The sequence below is a fragment of the Megascapheus bottae genome, unplaced genomic scaffold (assembly GCF_031878675.1).
Source record: "Megascapheus bottae isolate mThoBot1 unplaced genomic scaffold, mThoBot2.hap1 H_3, whole genome shotgun sequence".
NCBI lineage: Eukaryota > Metazoa > Chordata > Mammalia > Rodentia > Geomyidae > Megascapheus > Megascapheus bottae.
Window position 1 is genome coordinate 430,384 of NW_028327860.1, and position 19,552 is coordinate 449,935.

The 19,552-nt window shown below is 48.7% G+C and overlaps 1 protein-coding gene and 1 long non-coding RNA gene across 2 annotated transcripts in view; one reads left to right on the forward strand and one right to left on the reverse strand.

Moving 5' to 3' along the window:
• LOC150038926 (uncharacterized) overlaps nucleotides 1–19,552 on the reverse strand; it is a 99,797-nt gene that overhangs the window by 25,508 nt on the left and 54,737 nt on the right. The window lies entirely within an intron of this gene.
• LOC150038927 (type-1 angiotensin II receptor) overlaps nucleotides 1–19,552 on the forward strand; it is a 31,750-nt gene that overhangs the window by 8,712 nt on the left and 3,486 nt on the right. The window lies entirely within an intron of this gene.

Sequence of the window (19,552 nt, forward strand, 5' to 3'; positions counted from 1 at the left end):
AAAAAGAAAGGCCTTCCTTAATGGCCTAAAAATCTGTAGGTCTGGGCCATACAATATGGCAGCCACTTGGTTCACATGGCTATCTAAATTCAGATGTGAATTAACTACAATGAAGTTAAATTTAGTCTCTCCACTGGGTAAAGGTTTATGTGCTTTGCAACTTTCTTGGGAAGGTTAGAATATTTTTGAAATTCTAATTTTCACAGTATTAAGTCATCTGGGCCATAGCTCTCTTCTACCCTTTTCCTGTTTTTCCCGCCTATTATAGATGAGGGATTCAGCACGTTAGCTACTCTCCCAGTGTTTTAGGTTCTTCATTTCTTGTAATGTATGAAGAAGTTGACTGGACATAACCACAGTTTATCTACAGGAATGAGGTTCCCTTGCTTAGTTATACCTCTAGATCTGCTTAGCATGTAGCCACGTAGGAGTTAAGTTACTATTCATACTTTTCATGATTGAAAGGGCCAAGAGAATTAGCCTTCTAAATTTAGAGGCTGTGTTTTGCTGGCAATAAGAACCTTCGGCTTATACCAAGAGTGTGGTCACCTTCTCTTGTCAACATTTTACTCGTCTTTAGACTTTGAAGACGACTTCGGCTATGGAGTCATTCAGACATTCCCAGAACGCAGTGCTGCCATGCCCACCTGGCAATGACAGCCGGGTACTGGAACAAGGCTTTCCTGCCTTTCCAGACTAGCCTCTTCCAGCAGGGTGACATGGGGACAAGATGGTACTGCGCCCTCCAGACCCAACCAGGAGGAGCAGTGCTCTAGGGAAGCACAGGCTCATTCTGCCCAGGCAAGAAACAGAGGCAGGCCAGGCATGGCGACTGATTCCCAGCCACGATCCGAGCCCTGGGAGAACGAGGACTTTGGGCCTGGTCTGCACAGTGAAGCACTCTCACAGGGGAAAAGACGAAAGAGAGACGAGCGAGGCCCTCCCAGGTGAGTCAGAGCATAGGGGAGAGCGGCGTGGAGAACTCAGTGAATCTCCCAGGCCAGCAATGGGCACGTTGCTGCCTCTTTGTCTTTCCAGGAAGATCGGAGGATAGAGGATGGAACAAGTGACTGCTAGGGATAGAGTCGTGGTTCAAGAGGTAGACTGCCTGCCTCGCAAGCAGGAGTAAAGCTCAGTGTTCAACCCAGTGTTAAAAACAACAGCAACAGAAGAGGCCTCTTCGGCAGTGCAAACCACCAGCGGTGCCAATTTCAGTCACTGGGGCAGAGTGACAACAGCATCTCAGCAAAGTTATTGTATAACCCCGACAGACCAGCCCCGAACTGTTCTTGGATCCTTGTCCCTGATTTGCACACAATGTGTTTATCTATGCACAACCGAGCGAATGACGAACGCGAGAAGTGATCTGGAGAAATGACTGACATCACCTGGGCTCAGGGAAACTGAGGCACAGATACGATTCCCCCAGAGAAATTAGGCCAAACATACCTGAGTCCAAGAGTGAGAAATATAGTTGTATTTGCAGAATCCTTAAGATAGTCCTTAAGATAAAACGATGACCATGTTATCAGAAAGATCCATGAAGAGATATATATATATAACCTACTTGGTGATTTGACCCTCAAGGGGAGATACTTCAAAATCCTCCATATTTGATTGGGTTTTTTTTCCCTTTTCTGGTTTCTTTGTGTCCCCATCTATCATTCCATACTGGTTGGGAACAAATATGTATAGATTATACTACATCCCAAGAGAAAGTGCTTCTACTAACCTTCTCAGCAATTCATGCTAGCAATTAAAGCACCCTTAAGCTAAATAGAAAAACTCATTTCACAGGAAACTTTTATTCAATATATATAATTAGTTTTAGTTAACTTTATTAATGCAATGTCGCAAATCAATTAGGTTTGCAATAATCAGATGTGGAAGACTCGAGAGGGGCCATTTCTCTCCCAAGAGGGGAAGGTGACAGACAATTTCGTTGGGAAGGAAATGTAATTAGACTTGATAAGTCCTGAATGTGGAGTCAGGCACACATCTAAGTCGGAGTATGGTAATTGGAAAAGTGATCAGAAAAACAAAACAACACCAAAAGGCATGACCTAGAGCTTCTCCTCTTTGTGAGCAGCAGCTGGCACTGGGGAAGGGCTTTGTGATTGGGATTTATTCACCAGGGCTGTGTGCTGCTTGTCGGTCACCTCTGAGAGCCTGCCTGTGAGGACCCCATGGCCGAGGCAGCCTCTCCCAGGCTGCACACACTGCCTGACCTGCCCAGACCCCACTGGTTTTCTATGTCTCAGCCACCATGATCTGGACACCAGTTCTGGAGCAGACGTGGGGGGGAAGTAGGACTGTCAACGCCATCTCAAGCCAGGGCCAGCCCTTCTGAGTGAAGGTAGCATTGGACATGAGCTGTCATTCCTTCAGTGAAGGGTCGTGACAGCTGCCACCAGCCCCTTCTCAGACAGGAGCCTGGCCTGGCCCGGTGCCGGTGGACGGCCCCTGGAATCCTAACTGCTTGTGAGGCTGTGAGTCGGGGGGGCTGTGGGTTGAGGGTGGAGTGGGGTAAAGCAGGCTAGCCTAGCTAGGACAGGTCGAGCTCATGCCAGGAAGGAAGTCGGAGCCCAGGTCAAAAATAAGCAGCAAAACAAACCAAAAATAAAAAAAGACTGAAGGCATGGCCCAGGGGAAAGAGCACCTGCCTACCAATGCCAGGACTGGCAAAAGAGAAGCCTCTGTTTTCAACCCCACTTCCAGTCCCATACAGAAGGACAGCCGTGTGGAATACAGAGCATGCCAGGTGACGGGAGGATCGGAAGGCAGGGGCTCCGGAGACCTCTCGACGGGGACAGTCCCCGGGACCTGCCGGGTACCGAGCTCTGCCAGGCAGAGAGCTCCAGACACACTCGGCCCTGCAGAGCCCTGGGGCCCCGAGCAGGCCGAGCCTGAGCAGCTTTTCCTGAGGTTTAAAATGCCTTGAAATAGGACGAAATGGCCCACCACTGTTGCCAGGCCTACCACCCTGGGTCCTGTCCCGGAGCTGTGTTGCTCAAGGCTAGTGCTCTGACTGGCATTCGTGGAGCCATTGCTCCATTCCCTGTTCTTGGCCAGTCCTCAGAGATGGAGTCTCACTGACTTTCTTGCTCAGGCTGGTTCCAAATCGAGACCCTAAGACCCCAACCTCCTTTTTAGCTGGTATTACCAGCGTGAGGGCCGGCACCTGGCATTGTCTGATTGTTAATTCTACATCTCTGGTCCTGACGACCCACTCTTCAAGCCCCGGAGTGGAGGTTGTACACCATTGTCAGGAGATTGCTTTTCATGAAATCTCTCCTCCTCAGCCGCATCCGATGCACCCATGTCCTCAAGAACTCCTGGGCCCGAACATACATCCCCCCACGTCATCCAGATCTCTCCTTTACATACATCCACAAGTAAGGTGAAAATTATTTCATGAACTGTTTCACAGACACAAAAGCTGTGGGTAATCTGTTCTGACGTGGTGCTATTTTTTTTAAGCTGGTGTTGTTTTGTCTTTCATCATCCCTGTGCATTTTACGTGCCCTGCAATTCTTCTAGATTCCCTAATGAGGAGGAGGGAACAGGCGTAGTTAACAATCGATGGCTGCAGGTTGGGAAACAAGAAAATGAAGACTAATTGTTTCTCTCCTGCTAATTTGATTTTGTACAGCTCCTCTCCTCCTGGCTCGGGCAGAGTCCGTTGCTATTTCTGGCGGACAGGGGCGAGGGAGAAACATGGGTCCATGACGCCATGCTGCCCCCATGAGCTGGCATGTCACCCTCCCTGTGGGCTTCTGCCTCATAGCCACCTAAAGACATTTGAGAGCCAGAGCAAGGTGCCTTGCTCTGTGCAGGAGCATGGCTGCATCCCCCAGCGATTGCCCGGACATTCTGGTGCCCGAAAGATGGTGAAAAAAAGTGCGATTTTTCAAATGCCATCATCTGTGGGGTGGGAGAGCAGGTTTAAACTCAGGGTCCAGGCACTTTCTTTCCCTCAGCTGTTTTGCTCAAGGCCAATCCTCGACCACTTGAACCATGGCTGCGCTTCTGGCCTTTTGGTAGTTAACTGGAGTTAAGTCACACACTGGGCTGACTTTGAACTTGGATCCTCAGATCTCAGCCTCCTGAGTAGCCTGGATTCCAGGTGTCAGCTGCCAGCACTCAGCACCACCATTCTTACTTATTATAAGAAATTCCTACTTATTGTCTTTGTCAAATACGTATATTTTGAATTGCCCTAAACGTGAGCAAATGAGTAATTAAGTACCATTTACTAGGAAACATTTTTAATGTCAGAAAAATTCAACCACACAACACCTAGAACACACTAATCTCTGCAGAGACACCGCGAGAAGGAGAGGGACCCTGCAGGCCCCAGGCCCGCGGTGCAGCTCCCCTCCACAGAGCCACTCATGGGGGCTGCCCTCCCTCTCCCCCGCGCATAGTGGGACTACCCTACCTGCTCTCACAGAGCTAAAGAGGGGGCTCTGGAGGGGGGGCAGGGCGGACCTCACAAAGATGTGGGGGTTCGTTCTGAATCACCAGCAGGTTGTTAAAGTGAAGTATAACCCAAACGAGCATTGCTGGTGGAGTCCCGGGGCCCAGGGCAAGTCCACAGCATGATGCAGTCAGGTATTTGTCTCCGTGCAGGATGGACTTCTGTGTGCCCCCATTTCTGACCTCATATCTATAAGGCGCTAGGACATGTTGAGAATCCACCCTTCAGAGCCCAGCAGAGAGCACACCCCTTCCCCCACGCAAACACAGGCGAGCTGGGCCCCGCTGACCTGATCTGTGTGTAGGTGCGTCTCCCAGTACAGCCTGCGAGTAGTGTGACTGCAGGGTGTCCTACAGACTTGCTGTATGAAGACCAGATGGCCCAAATCAGCCCCCCCCGCCACTATTTTGATTTCCTTATTTCCTTGTTCTCAGGATAAAAATAAGGTAATTCTAGTCCTAGATCCCAGTGTTACTAAGGTAGGGGAGTGAAAGTCAACCAGGATTCAACTTCTCAAGAAAAAGGAAGCCAGTCCAACTTGCTTCAAATCTCCATCCCACAGGTTTTGCTACTAGAAAGGGAAGAGAGAGAGAGGGGGGGGGGGAGAGGGAGAGAGAGGAGAAAGGGGGGCATTGGAGAACTCTAAGTCACAGGGGTGGAAGAATGAAAACTGCATCCTAAGTGAGTTCATAGGGGTTTTCATTTGCTTCCGGATTCCCTGAATTTGAGCTGCGTCTTGCCCTCCAACTTTTTAATGGCTCTCAAAAATGTCTCCTCTCAGACTGACTCAGCTTGACTCCAGTGTTTTGTCTGCTGGTGTCTTGCATATAGGGTCACCATCCAGATGAGAAAGGGAGGGAGAGAGAGAGAGAGAGAAAGAGAGAGGGAGAGGGAGAGAGAGAGAGAGAGAGAGAGAGAGAGAGAGAGAGAGAGAGAGAGAGAGAGAGAGAGGGGGGGGGGAGGGAGAGAGAGAGAGATTGATTTTAAAATACCTAAATGGTACACCCTTCTCACAATAAATAAATAAATAAATAGGGGGAAAAACTCTCTCATCCAAGAATGAGTCATCTTGAAGCTCTCCCAAGCTGTGATCTAGTTTTGAGGGTGAAAACTTTGGGAGGACCGTGGTGCTGGGCGGGGCCTGGCTGCTAGCAGCTGTCCTGGGAGGTGCTGCCTGTCACTGAGCTGAGTTCCGTGGACACTGCATAGGTGGAGAGCACGGGAGCCAGCCGCCATCTGTTCACAGGACACTCTTGGCCTCAGGTGTCCAGTCCATCACTCACGGGAATTCCCAATCGGTGACAATAAACAAACCCAGAGCCAACTGGGTCTCCACCCTTTGTTGAGCTGAGCCCACTAACCAGCCACTGCTATAGCCAGGACCCACACTGGGGTTCCAGCTACCACCTTCCTTCTTCCATCCTTCCCCCAACCAAGTCTCCAGTACCTAAAATCTTACTGTACCATGGAAGCATTCCCCTCCTCCCATGTAAGTAAACACTGTGCTAGGATTTAATTACAGGTTATAGGGATACTGGGCAGAATTATAAGCTAATGTCATTTGAATAACAGAAGAGTAGAGGGGCTGGGGGGAGGGTGTTCAGAATAGAGAAAGGCAGATGATTTTTCTGTCTCATTTCAGTGAAGAAAATTGCTAATTCATATGCCAGGAGCCACAGGCAGAAATGGCAACAGGAAGCAGAGAACACTTAGCAACTTTCAATAACGTGGCCTGCCGTAGGAATTACCGCACTGTGAATTAGTTTCATTCCACAGCAAAATAAATCATTGCAATTCTGGTAGAGCAACAGTAAAAGACATTTATTAAAATTATTCCGGAATCCTAGTTTCAAGATGCATAAAACTCTCAACATTTTTTTTGCCTGCAAAAACATAAAAACGCATTATAGACACACACATGCATGTAGAATGTAGAATGTGTAGGCCTGGGATGAGTTATTTTCCTTTCTGTTAAATATTAGCCTTTGTAATGGACCCAGATGATCTGCCAAATTCCACTTGTAAATGACTGTGTTTTAATAAGGAGGAGCAAGGCTGATAGAGAAGCAGCGCTGGCCGGGCTTCTGCTTCCAGAGGCTGGAACACGACGTAACTACGCCTTTTAAACAAGGAGGAAGCCTCTCGGCCTCCCCCCTCGCCTGGCAACCAGCGTCCACTTCTTCTTCCCCCATATGCTTCCCTGTACACAAACCCTGGGACCAACCCCAGTGGATTCTGCCTCTCACAGCTGGGATAGTTTCAGCCACTCCACTGAAATGTCTGCACGCAGACGTGTGTATGCAAAGAGTCCCTTTTCATCTCTTCTCATCAGGAGGGGCCCGAGATGAAGAACTCTCATTTCCAGGTTTCTAGGAAGTTCCAAACCAGGGTTATCTATGACTGACCTATGGAGAGCAGACTCAAATAGGGAAAGCGTTGGGGGTGCAGCCTGCAGTGGGGACCCCCAGAGAACATGGCCTTGCCCCGTACATTCACATGTGGAATCACATTGAAGATTAGAAAGTGAGCCTCAAAGGACCTTCACCAGAGAAGTTTTATTTAAAATCCCTCATAAAAGAGATTTTTTTTTAAAAAGTGGCATTAGAAATGAACTTGATGAGAATTAATTCAGTCACTTCCTGTCTTGTTGCAGTAGAACAAAATGGATTAAAGTTTAATGGTAAAACACAGATCTAAAGGCAAGGAGGAGGGATCTGTTTTGCACAGGCATCTTGCAGAAGGTAAATTTTGTTCCTCTGATTTGTTGCCTGGCTGAGGGAGGAAGTATTCACAGCCTACTCAAATAGTGGGGTTACCTACTCTCTTCCCAAATGTTTGGGTTTCTACCAAATGTCCTTTGTCTCTTAAAGTGCTGTGGGTTTTTGTTGTTTCCTTATGTTTCAATTTCTTGGTGATAGGGCTTAAACAGATTCTAAATCTTTAGAACTAGGCACTGAAATTGTAAAGTTTTAGGTGGTTATTTTTTAATAGATAATACAGACCTCTAGTGGTTGAACAATTCGAAAGTCTCCACAAGAAAAGGAAATTGTGCTTCAAGCAGGACATGGGGCCTGGCAGTATTTGCACATTCCAAAGAAAGAAAATCTGAAAATGTGCTAGTAGAGAGGTAGGGGAGCCTACCCTTAAAATGTCAAAGAGCAAAGAATGCTGAGTCTGTATTATTTTTCTTATTAAAGATTATATAAATGAGCTGGACATCAGGTGGCTCACACCTGTCATCCCAGCTACTCTAGAGGCTGAGGTCTAAGAATCCTGGTTCAAAGCCAGCCCAGGAAGGAGAGTCTGTGAACTCTCACTCCAGTTAACCAGCACAAAACCTAGAAGTGCAGTTGTGGCTGAGATGGTAGTGCTCCAGCCTTGAGTGAAAAAGCCAAGGAACAGTGCCCAGACCCTGAATATAAGCTAGAGTACTGTCACATAAACAAAATAACAACAACAACAAAGATCGTAAAAATGGACCAAGAAAGATTTGCGTTATGTGAAGTTTGCAGTATTTTTCTTTGTAAAAATAAGCAGCTTGAAGCTCTAAGAGTCAACAGATAAGAATAAGACACAAGAAAGTGGATTTGGGGGCCAAAGCTACTCTCATTCTGCCTCTAAATAACTCCCCGCCATAGCATGGTGTCCACCTCAATTTTGAAATCCATAATTTAAGGATTTATGCCATGGGGTAGTCTTTGAAAGCCTCTTGCAAACTTTTAGCATCTAGTTTCAAGTAAAACGTAATATACTAACAAGTGGCAGTGTAGAGGGGGTCGTGAATTATTGTTGGTGCCCGGTGTAAAGTGTAATTCACAGGTTTGGCTCAGACATGACTTAGATGAAATAATTAACTATGTACAGTACTTAACAGTATAAAAGTAATTAATCCAGCTGCCTCACAGAGGTTTGGCCTAAATAAACATGCCATAAGAAAAAAGCCATAGGATTCTCTTTTTCATTCAAATTACTACGTTAGTAGGCTGACATCTTAATATGCCAGAAGAAAGATATCTTTCCTTCACACACACATACGCACACACATCATATTCTTTTCAAATGTTAATGTACTTCTTTTTGCTGAATGAGTACCATACTTTGATAATTGTGGGCAAACGCTCTCAATTAATAGTTTTATGCCTCTTTTTCGCTTCACCGTTCACTGACAATGACTGTGAATTATGGTGTAAATAATAAAATACAAGATGCCTATGGTTGCCTGCACATGCCGTTGATGGTTCCGCAGTGCTGTCTCGGCTTACCTCTGGCAAACTCGGTACCCCGGGGGCTCAGGCTGGAAGCCAGCTAAGCGCCCTCCCTGTTCTGAAGGCCCTCTGCCAGCAGGTCCAAAGATGAAGGACCAGGTCAGCGGCCAGCAAGAGGGTGACAGATAAAGCAAGGCTCTGTGTTTGGACAAGAGAAAAGGGCTTGGGTATGTCCTCTCAGGGCAAGAGCTCGGCCCGCTCTTACGAAAGCCCGCCATTCTGTGTGTGTGCTTCTTTGCCTGATTGATTGATCCCTGTAGCACTCTCTCTGCCTCACAAATTGACAAAGGAAAGGAGGAAGCCTAGTAGTTTTCTTCCGGAATCGGGTAGCAGGTAGGTAAGGTGTAGGCATGGTTACTGGTCTCCCTCTGATGAATCACTACAGCATGGTGGTCCGATCCTGATCGCAAAGAGAGAGATGAGGCGTAGTCATTCCTCCAGCATCCAACAGCAGGAGAAGATACAGGTCAGAACACATACCCAGAGACTTCTCCTTCAGGCCAGGAGGGATAACAAGGACCTAAGTTATGGGCCCACCAGAAACAACTGAGAAACTACACACACACGCCTGAAACGGACCGTCACCGTCAGATAACAGAGGCACTAGTAACCCCGAGCACCGGAGAGGAGGGAGATGAGCCAGGAAAAGGCACTGGAGAGTTACAAAGACTTCCCTCCCCTCCCTTCCCGCCAGCATTTCAGTATGGGAGGGTGACTGACTGAAGGGCCTACAGGGAAACAGGACCCAGAGATCCCCCTGCTGCCCCAAATCAGCTCCGTTCACCCCAGTCAGTGTGGAAAATCTCACAACTCCTGGCCTCAGGCGGCATCCTCAGAAAGGTTTTGCTCCAGGGAAAGGGAAATAAAGAAAAAATAAAGAGGACTCCCAGACAAAACACTGTGCTGATCCTACTTGGCAAAACTTAAAAACCAGGGCCAAAAGAATCAAACAAAACCGTTTCCCAGAACAAGACTGGAGACTTGATACAGTGAAACAGCCACTGCCCAACTCAGTACACCCCCACGGTGCTTAGCATTCATTATGAAACTGCAGACAAGAAACTAATCCAGAGCAAGAAAATAATCAATAGAAACAGACCCAGGAAGGAGGCAAACAGGAATCTTTGCACAGGCGATGAAGGGGCTGTGCTCACTGTAGGCATATCCAGAAGGCCGGCTGGGCAGCGCACATAGAGACATAGAAGGCACAGCCAGCACTGGAACTGAGACATAGGTGGAAGCCATTCTGCAGGGGAATGTGAGGTGCTCTGAGCACCCACAAATCTCCCCCCACCCACTGAGCTCCATCTCAGCAGCCTCTTGCATAATATTTGCTTAATACTAGAGTTCTCGGATAAAAAGGGTCAGCTGACCTTCCCAGCCTGTCTCTAGCTCATGGAGCCAAATGGCACCGCCTTCCATGAACTAGCATGCTTCAGTCCAGACTGCAATGGCTGGACGTGCAGACCCACAACGTGGCGCCTTTGTATCCGCCAGAGAACATTCAGTCTTCAGAATGCTGTTTTCCATTCCTCTCCGAGGGTTTCCATTCCTGTGCAAGGCACACGGCACAGCAGCAGCTAATACACCCTCTGGGTCAAATCAGCAATTAATCAAAATAATACACATGGTGCCCTCAGATGGAATGCGAAACACTTTCACAAAAGTTCATCTGTTTTTTTCGGCTCACTTGTACAGGAAGTTTTGTGAGGGCTACAACCTCCTCCCCCGACCCCAAGAGTATGTTATTGCATTCTATCCTCATCCAAGATGAATGTGCTACTCCTTTAGCCAACAGATCTGCTTACTCAATAGCAGAACCTTCCTGCAGGGAGTGGAGATTGAATGATTTGCCTACAGTCCTAATTTTCTAGAGAGGCCAAGAGAAAAAGACCCAGAAACCTCAATCCCTAATGCTAGACCAGTGTTTGCGATAAGCTTTTATTATTCTTTTTTTAATCCCTGCCAATAGTGCAGTTGACTGATTCTCCCACTCCAGCGTCTTTAGTCATGTTGTCTGCTCGTTCAGAGTTCACTCAGACCCCATCTCAGCATCTGCTGTGTCTCTGCGCTCCCAGTTCTGATTGCTTCCATTCAGTGGCATCTTTGTCGTTGTCATCATCGTCATCGTCGTTGTTGTTGCTGCTTCCTGGATTTCTCTTCATTTCTGTTTTACCCTGACTATCGGGGACAGGCTGTGGACATCCTTCGAATGCTCTGATCTTCTCCATGGAAAGGCCTTGTGAGCGACCTTGTTGGTCTCCCGTGGAGTTGCGCAGCCTGACTTCAAATGCCTCACTCAGACGTTAGCCATTTGGCACAGGTATACAGAAAAGGCTGCGCCCAGAGATAAGAGAGGCCCACGGAGTTTCCATCGTAAGAGAACCAAGTTCATAATGGGAAAGGGGCTGTCATGTCCCCCAGTAGAGCCACGCTTTCAGAGGCCTGGTGCTTTTCTTCCTGAACCAGTCTGTAAGAAACGTGGAAGGAAGGGATCATGGGAACCAACCAGCTATTAAAACCGTGGACGTGGAGTTTGGGTCATAGAAATCTGTTGACGTTGCTATTTAGAAAGCAGGAATGTTCTGTCTGGCTACAGCAATAAATATCGTCTGCCCCTGTGAGTGAGGAGAGTAACTGTCGAGGCGGCGAGGGGCAGGAGATCAAGCTGGGTTTGCAGACCTAGAAAGAGTGTCTGTGTGTCTCTGGGCACACGTTCCCTGGCTCCTCCTTACTCTGCTTGGTTGGGTTGGAATGAGAGCCCTGGTGACATGTTGTGTGCCACCTGCTGATCCACAGAGGAGAGCCTAAAAGTGAAGGCACCACCCGCTTCCCATGCACAGTCTGCAAATGCACGGGGAGGGGGCACTCGTGGGGCTCCGAACGAATGCTGCTGTGCCACCAGAGGGCAGAGCTGACTTCCGGACCACAGGGCTGCCTCCCGCCCTTTGCTGTCAGCCAGAGGAGCAGGGGCCAGCCAAATAATTACCCCACCACTCATATCCACCTCCTGGATGCCCCCTCCCACTGCTGAGAACGAGAGAGAGAGTGTGCAGACACTGACAAGTGCTCTGGAAGGGAAATTCACTCCTGATTGAGAATACAGATGCATGTGTGTGTATGTACGTATGTACATAAATTGATGTTTATGCATATGTGTAATAATGATAATAACGAAGCCTGGAAACACAACTTAGAGAAAGTCAAAAGGTCCAGGGACCCTTTCTCTCACCATGCTTCCTCATCTGGATAAGAGAAATGGCTCTCAGGGAGATTAAAACATTCAGCGTGACATCTGGCCTACAGTAAATACTCATTTAAACATCAGGCATGTCACTCTTCACTGCTGAGCACTAGAAATACAGAGGAGAACAAAGTAATTCTATAGCCGTTAGACTTAATGTGGTCCTTATCTGCCACTTTGTGTTCAAGTGACATGCCTGGAAGGATGAGATGGACATTTTCCAGGAGCATCCTCCATCCTCTCCTGGCTGCTCAGCCCCTCTCTGTGGAAGGGTCACAGGGCAAGCCCATCCTCTCATGCACAGCTAGTGACCCAGGAATAAACCTTCACAGCTCCCGGGGACTTTTACACGTACATAGGCCCAAGGCAAATATTTCTCTAGGCTTAAGAACTCATTTTCTCCCTCTTAGTTTGACTCATAAGCTTCAGTTTTCTTATAAGACATAAACACCAAAAGTTATTGAGGAGGGAAAAAGGGATAAACAAAAGATTTCAAACAGCCACGAAGTCACGGCGATGGTTTTGGAATGGCAAAGGCACTCAAGTGCAGCCAGCGCTGTTGGTTTATAAAAACCAGGAGGTCTGAATTTCCACTGCACCGGTGTATGGCTCGACATTCCTGATGGCTCCTCTCCTTTCTCCTGGGCCTCCTTTTCCAGCCACAATTGCTCCGGGGTTGTGAGCTCTTAACGGAGAGCCGGGGGGTCCGCCTAGCAGCTGGAAGAGTGGGAGGCCAGCGAGAAGGGCTCACTACAAAGCAGATAAAAAAAGGTTGTTGCCATAGTGGAGTTCGGGAAGAGTAGACCTGACCTCACAGCTGTTCACCTGCCGCAGGTGAGAAAAGAAGCTGCCAGGGCCGGGCTGAACACGAGACGTGGACTTGGGGTGGCCCAGAGCTCTCAGACGGGCACAGAGGCGCCTTCTGCCCACTTCACAAGCCCAGGGCCTCAACACACCATCTCACGGCAAGCGCTGTGCGTGCCCTTGCCCAGCTCTGCTGGAAAGAGCTCTTTTCTTTCCTTCCTTTTTTTTTAAAATCCTGCTCAGACTGCACAAAGATCCTGGGCTGTATTTCCATTTCAGATCGGATGGGTGGCAGCTGTAACTGATATCGAGCACTCACCCACATCTCGCCTTCCGTTTTAGTAACTAGCGTATTGTTTACTTTTAATTGGCCCAGCACCCAAGCCTCTTATCACGAGCTCTTCAATCAGAAAGTACAAGGAGCTGACCCTGGTAATGGGGGACGGAGCGGACGGCATTTCGTAGTGCCCTCGTGCACTCGTGTCTTTACGTGGAAGTTCAAGAGGACTTGTGACCCGTGGCAGAACTGTGTGATCCTCTCATTTCCCGGCACCCCAGGTTGGCCTGTGGCTGCTCTTGGGCGTCCTTCTCTTCTGTCTCCCCATGCAGCCCCAGATGTGCTCGGGAGTCCCTGAGTTCCAGAGTCTCTTCATCCTCGCCCTCACTGGCCTCTCCCAGCTGGGCCGCGGGCAGGGTGCGGAGATATTTACCACTCTCCTCTCATCATCCATCATGGCTTCACTGTCACCGCCTCCTGCTTGAATGAGTCACAGGTGCAGGGCCAGCCAGGGGTGAAGTCATGTGCAGGGTTCGGGCGACCGAGCTCTTCCTACTGCCCTAGTTCTGACTTGCCATGGCCACGTTGTACTCTCTCCCTCCTGCCCCCCTTCCCCTCCTTCCTTCCTTCCCTCCCTCCTCCCCTCCTTCCCTTCCTCCCAGGTGCAGGTCTTCCTTTCCACGGCAGTGTGGAAATGGGACCGCACTCCACCCGTTAAAAAGGGCCTTAGTTTCTTGTGAGCAGTGAAGGGAGACTTTCACCAGGCCTGAATGGGTAAAAGAAAGTCTGAGGCCTCCTTCTTAAGCCGTCCTTCAGGGTTTCTCCTGCTTCTGTGCTGTCTCTGGTGTTGGTTTGATGTGCGGTGCTGAGGTTCAAACTCGGGGCCTTGCACTTGCCAAGTCGGTGCTCTAATCTTTCGGCCACACCTCCAGCCTGCTGGCTCTAGTTATTTCTGCAGCCAGCCAGTGGTGTGTAGTACCTCCGTAAGACCAGATTAAAACACTGTAATTGAGGGTACTCTGGTGGTTCCCCTACATTTCTTTCTATTAATAATAATTATAAGCCGGAGCCGCAAATTCAGCTGCCTGCAGTGCCGTGTTGTTCAAGCAGTACCTAAGAGAGTTCCTGAAAAGCAGCCTGTTGAATCCACCCTCAGGTCCAGCATGAAGCCTGAGGTTTGCATTTCTACCAAATTCCTGAGGCCGCCAGGCGTGGACTCGGGAAAGCCCAGACGGCGTGCTGTCCCCTGCAGACGGAGCCCAAGCAGATCAGGAATGTGCCTCTCACATTACATTTCTTCTGGATAGTGCTGGTATAGAAACAGAACACAGGGCACGGTGGAGAGGAGTAAAGGACAGAGCTCCAGACCCTAAAGGCTTCAAACCCTCCGTAAGATGAACAAAATGTCTGTGGTCAGCTCTGGACAGAGGCCCCCTGATCCCGGGCCAGATACCACTGTCACTGTCTCCCATGGAGACGCTTTTCAGTGACTACTGTTTTACTTTTTACTTTCAAGTGCTTTGCGATTGTTTTTTTTTTAATAAGCATTAGATTACAATCATGAAAAAAAAATATGTCTGCTGGAGTTTGGAATTAAAGTTTTCCAACATCTTTTTAAGCTGGGAGCATTCTTTAATGAAATGCTTGCCGCTTACCCTTGCATCAGAAAAACTTTGTAGTTTATGTCTCCCACAGACCTGAGTTTACCCATGTCAAACCGTGAAACAGGTGAGAACAGGTGCTTGTGTTCTCACGCTAAATACTTGGTAATATTTAAGGAATAACAAAGTAAAAGATGGCTTTTACCGGTGTTAGCGACAGAGCTGGCTTTTTGCCAGAGGCACCCGCTCCGTCTCCACCAGAAGGTTCTACAGTCTCTCTGTTTTTCCAGGCATGCCAGACTATGGTTTCACAGAAAGTACGACATTAAGATCAAGATTAACGTGCTTCTCACAGCACTTCCCTTCTTGAGACAAAAGTGTCCCTCGACTCCTGAACACATGGGGACTAGAAGACTCCAAATATGAAATCACACAATGCTGTGATGCTCTTTCCTAGCTCTCTGTCTTCAGCTACAAGCGTCTGTCTGGGCAAATGAGCCCCATCAACTGTTAACCTTTGAGAAATTCTATACACACACACACACACACACACACACACACACACACACACACACTATTGGGAGAGGCAGTGCATGTAGTATTAGCTCTCTGAACAACCACAGCTAGAGGACAGACTGATCTTAACTCCACAACTTGGGGACTTGTTTTCTGTTTTTTCAGCCATGAACCCATCTTTCTTTAACTCTCACCTCTTAGTGACAGTAAGTAGAGTGGGAGCCCGACGCTCTCAGCTTTAGTCACACATGGCACAGAACAGATAAGACCAGAACTGAACCTTCATCCCATCACCCTGGGTCACTATCCGGGAACGTGGGAGAGAATGAAGAAAACAAACAGGGACTGTAGTAATTTTGCATTCATCTTAAGTGAAAAGTCAAAAGCCGTTCCATTTTGTTGTCTTTAATACAGAGTTCATCTATTCGAAAGAGAATGGGACTAAGTTCAAGCGAAAAGAAAAGCACTATGCCAGCTGGATTCCAGGGTTCAGGGCTGTCATCCTAGCTGATTAGGAGGCTGAGACCTGAGGATCCCAGGTGAAGGGAGATTTTTTTTTTCAAGAATGTAACAGGCTTACTTGTGGATGCAGAAGTCTGGAGACATGAAGAGTCTTCTCAAGGACACCCAACTAGTTACCAGGGAAGCCACGGTTAGAACACTGGCTCCTTCAGGTGGTAGAACTCGAGCTAACCTTGAGCATAAAAGCTCGGGGACAGAGCCCAGGCCTTCAGTGGAGGTCCCACGAACAGCACAGAAATTATAAAAACTTCTTAAAGTGCGGACTCATCGTGCTCTCTTTGCTCTGCTGGGCAGCCATTCTCCCCGCCCTCCTCAGGGTGGGATGGCAGAAGGAGGAGTTTCTGCCGTGGAAGGACGTTTCAGGGATTCAGGAGGGAAGGGGTACCTTGGGCAGGGCCGGGGTTTCCATTCACAAGGTATCCATTCCTGGGCCCACACTGACTGCTATGGCCTGGCCTTTCTCGTGGGTAACCAGACCCTCAGGAAGCTGCCAGGATCTGTGCTAGGAAAACAGCTCTCTCTCCCTGCTGGCTGAGCCGCTGAAATGGGGGATGACTTTATGGGGAAGTTCTGTAAGTCCGTAGGTTAGAAGACTTTGGGAGGGTAAGAGGACAGGCATTCACTGATACGCAGGCTGTCTTCCAAGTGAGTTTTCATTTTCCTCCTCTCCCACTCTCTGGAGCCTGCCTTCCTCCAGGCTTCCAGAACTGCAGACTGATCTGCTCGCCCGGCATGCCAAAGGACAGCTTTTAAAGCCCATGAGCTGGACTTGGCTGTATGTCTTTCATTTCCATCTTTCCTTCCTAAAGCAAAGTAAAACTATGAACAGCCAAGTGTTTAGAATAAGAACTGAGTTGCTTAAACTATCACTTAAGAAGGGATTCCTTGGGGCCAGGAGTTTGGCCTAGTGGTTAAAGTGCTTGCCTAGCATGCATGAAGACCCGGGTTCGATTCCTTGGTACCACATACATAGAAAAAAGCCGGAAGTGGTGCTGAGGCTCAAGTGGTAGAGCTCCAGCCTTGAGAAAGTCCAAGGACAGGGCTCAGGCCCTGAGCTCAAGCCCAGGACTGGCAAAAAAAAAAAAGAAGGGATTCCTTAAGTGAGGAAAATCCTCGTTGTGGCTTGATGTTCCATCCTTGAATTATTGCCAAGAAACTGAAATGTGGGATTGACATTTTACTTTCTTTGACACTTATGTTGTAGGTTGACAGGGACTTCTGAATTCCCCACCACGAGGCTGGGCTCCTGGGGTCTGGAGTTATTTTAGATGAAGCAAGAGGTAGACCAGTTGGGAATGGCGAAAGACTTAGCCACCATCATCACAGCTGAGTACCACAGGAGCATGAGGAGGACAAAAGCCAGTTGCCCCGTTTACCGTTCTCCGGGGCCAGAGCCCTCTGGGGAGTCTTAACATGGGAAGAGGACCAGGAGCCGACTAGCACAGAGACACACCACAGAGCCATTCCTTGGGTTTGGAGAGACTGGGTCTCACATACCTAACACACATTTGCATCAATAGTTTTAACAAAATATGCTCTGTGAGGAGGAAAATATTCACCCTGGAGTGGCAAGACTGAACAAAACGGTCTCCAAGGCATGCGTTTCCCAGAGGGGAGGTCAATCCAGACTCGCCAGCAGTGGAATGGTGGTGAGTTCCTGTACATCTGCCTCAAAACCGATTCTAGACATTCTCCCACCGTGCCAGCTGCTCTGCCAGGCTCATCTGTCTGTGGCTACAAGATTGCCCAGTCTGGAGCAAGCTCGGCCAGGAAAGTCCTGGAGGCTTCCTCCACAGACACATCTGTGGTACAAAGTGTATCTGGTTCCACCTCCGTATTAGATGCACAGCAACTTAGACATGAAGACGTGAAGTGAGCAGCCACGAAAATGCATTCTTTGTTGTTGTTCCAAATGGAACTTACCAGGTCACATATCTGCATGATGGGTCAGAGGAGACACAACTGAGATAAAGATCTAGTGATTTCAGGGTCCCTAGACTTGTGTGCTAAAGGCAACTGACAACTGGGTTTTGTTGGTTAAAGACAGGAACTAGGAAATCCCAACCTCTTCATGACCAAAGACTAGAAAAGTCAGTGTGGGTAGAGGGCCTGGTTTAGAGTATCTGCAGGGGAGGTGGGGGGAGGGAATATTAGTTGAAACCTCAGTTCATAAACTGGCATACAAACTCTTCTGGAAGGCAAAGTTTCACAGCCTGCTACCATCCACACAAGGGACAGAAGGAAGGGAGGAAGGGAGGGTGGGAGAGAGGGAGGGAGAAGGTGGAGATGTTCTTTCATACACTTGTTTTGTGGAGTCAGGCAAACGCTCAAAAAGCAGAATGCAACTTGTACAAATGCAAGTGAGGAGGAATAAAGGTACTTCCTCTGCCGTGTGCCAACCTCTGTGTTTGCAGCAGACGGGAAGTTCCCACCTGACTGACTCATGGAAAGTTTGTTCAGCTGTCTAAGATTTTCTTTTACCCATACTGCAGAAGAAGGGCCTGGAATTTCTAACGTTTAAATGACAATGTGAAGTGCTTTACCAGTGATAAACCACTTTTTCTCTCTCACTTCTTTACTGCTGTCTGCCCATGCATCCATGCCGCCCGGCCTCACATTCAAAAGACATAGAAGCAGTATCTACCCTTCCCGCTTCCCAGTACTTTCACTTGTCAACTCCTACAAGGATCATAAACACTAAGAGTCTCTTCCCATCTCACAGATGAGGAAACTGAGGCCCAGGCACCCACAGCCATGCGTGTGTGTGTGTGTGTGTGTGTGTGTGTGTGTCGCCGGGAATGGTGGAAGTCTGGAAGCTGAAACCCCAGCTCCCTTCTCCCAGGGGAAATGGTGCACGAGCAGGGGGTCTGGTGAGCAGGTGGGCCTGGGTACAGGACGTGGCAAGACCTGGAAGCAAGAAAATGGGGCAAAGGAGATCGTCCTATAGCTTTTGCCAGCCAGCTAGCCACCCTCCCTCTCGCTTCCCTCTCTCTCAGGCACTCCCCCACGCTGGTTACAAACGCCTCTGGCGTGCTGTCCCTGAAGTTCCTGTTCTCAGCTAGTCTTGGACACCAAGGAAGAGAGGGAGGGTGGCCTTCACTTTGTGTCCATGACATTTACACAGCCAGGGGATGCGGGAACCATGAGATGGACGGATGGAAGCCTGCCGATTGCTGTCCCCAGCTCTGCTCTCCATACCTGAAGATTCCTCCCCTCCCTTGCCTCCACCCTCACATGTGACTAAATGTGTGTCCTTATATGGCGAGGAGTCTTGGTCACTATAAAAATGCCCATGTAAATATTTTTTTCTAATTAGTGTATTCAGTGCTATGCCCACAGTTTCTGAATACATGATATATGCTCATTAAGATAATGTCATTCAGTCCGTTTCTGGGGATGCTCCCCTTGCCGTGGAGAATAGCCTTCCGTGTCCAGGGCTGGTGTCCAGGGCTGGTCAGCGTGGGTCTATGGAAATGAAGTCAGGGCCGACTCCACTGGTGAAGAAGACCGGAGTCCAGAGCCTCGGGGAAGCTCACACACAGCCACTCTCGCATCCCACCCCATTGCCAAGGGTGGATTTCAGACCCACCGAATTCCACTCACTCCTAACACAGGATCCAGGGGTCCACCTGATTTGTGTCCACCTCCACGCAGGGTCACCAAGGGCAGGAGGCGGGAGAGGAGGATTCCCCTTCCTACCCTGACAGTTTCAGGGCTCCCAAGAGATTCCTGTGCACGGCCTCTCTTCCTATCCCCAGTCCCCCTTTGCCCAAGCAGAGCCTAGCAGTCTTAATTTCCAATTGCAGACTTCATTTGGGCCTCTTTCAACTCTCGAGATTCTTT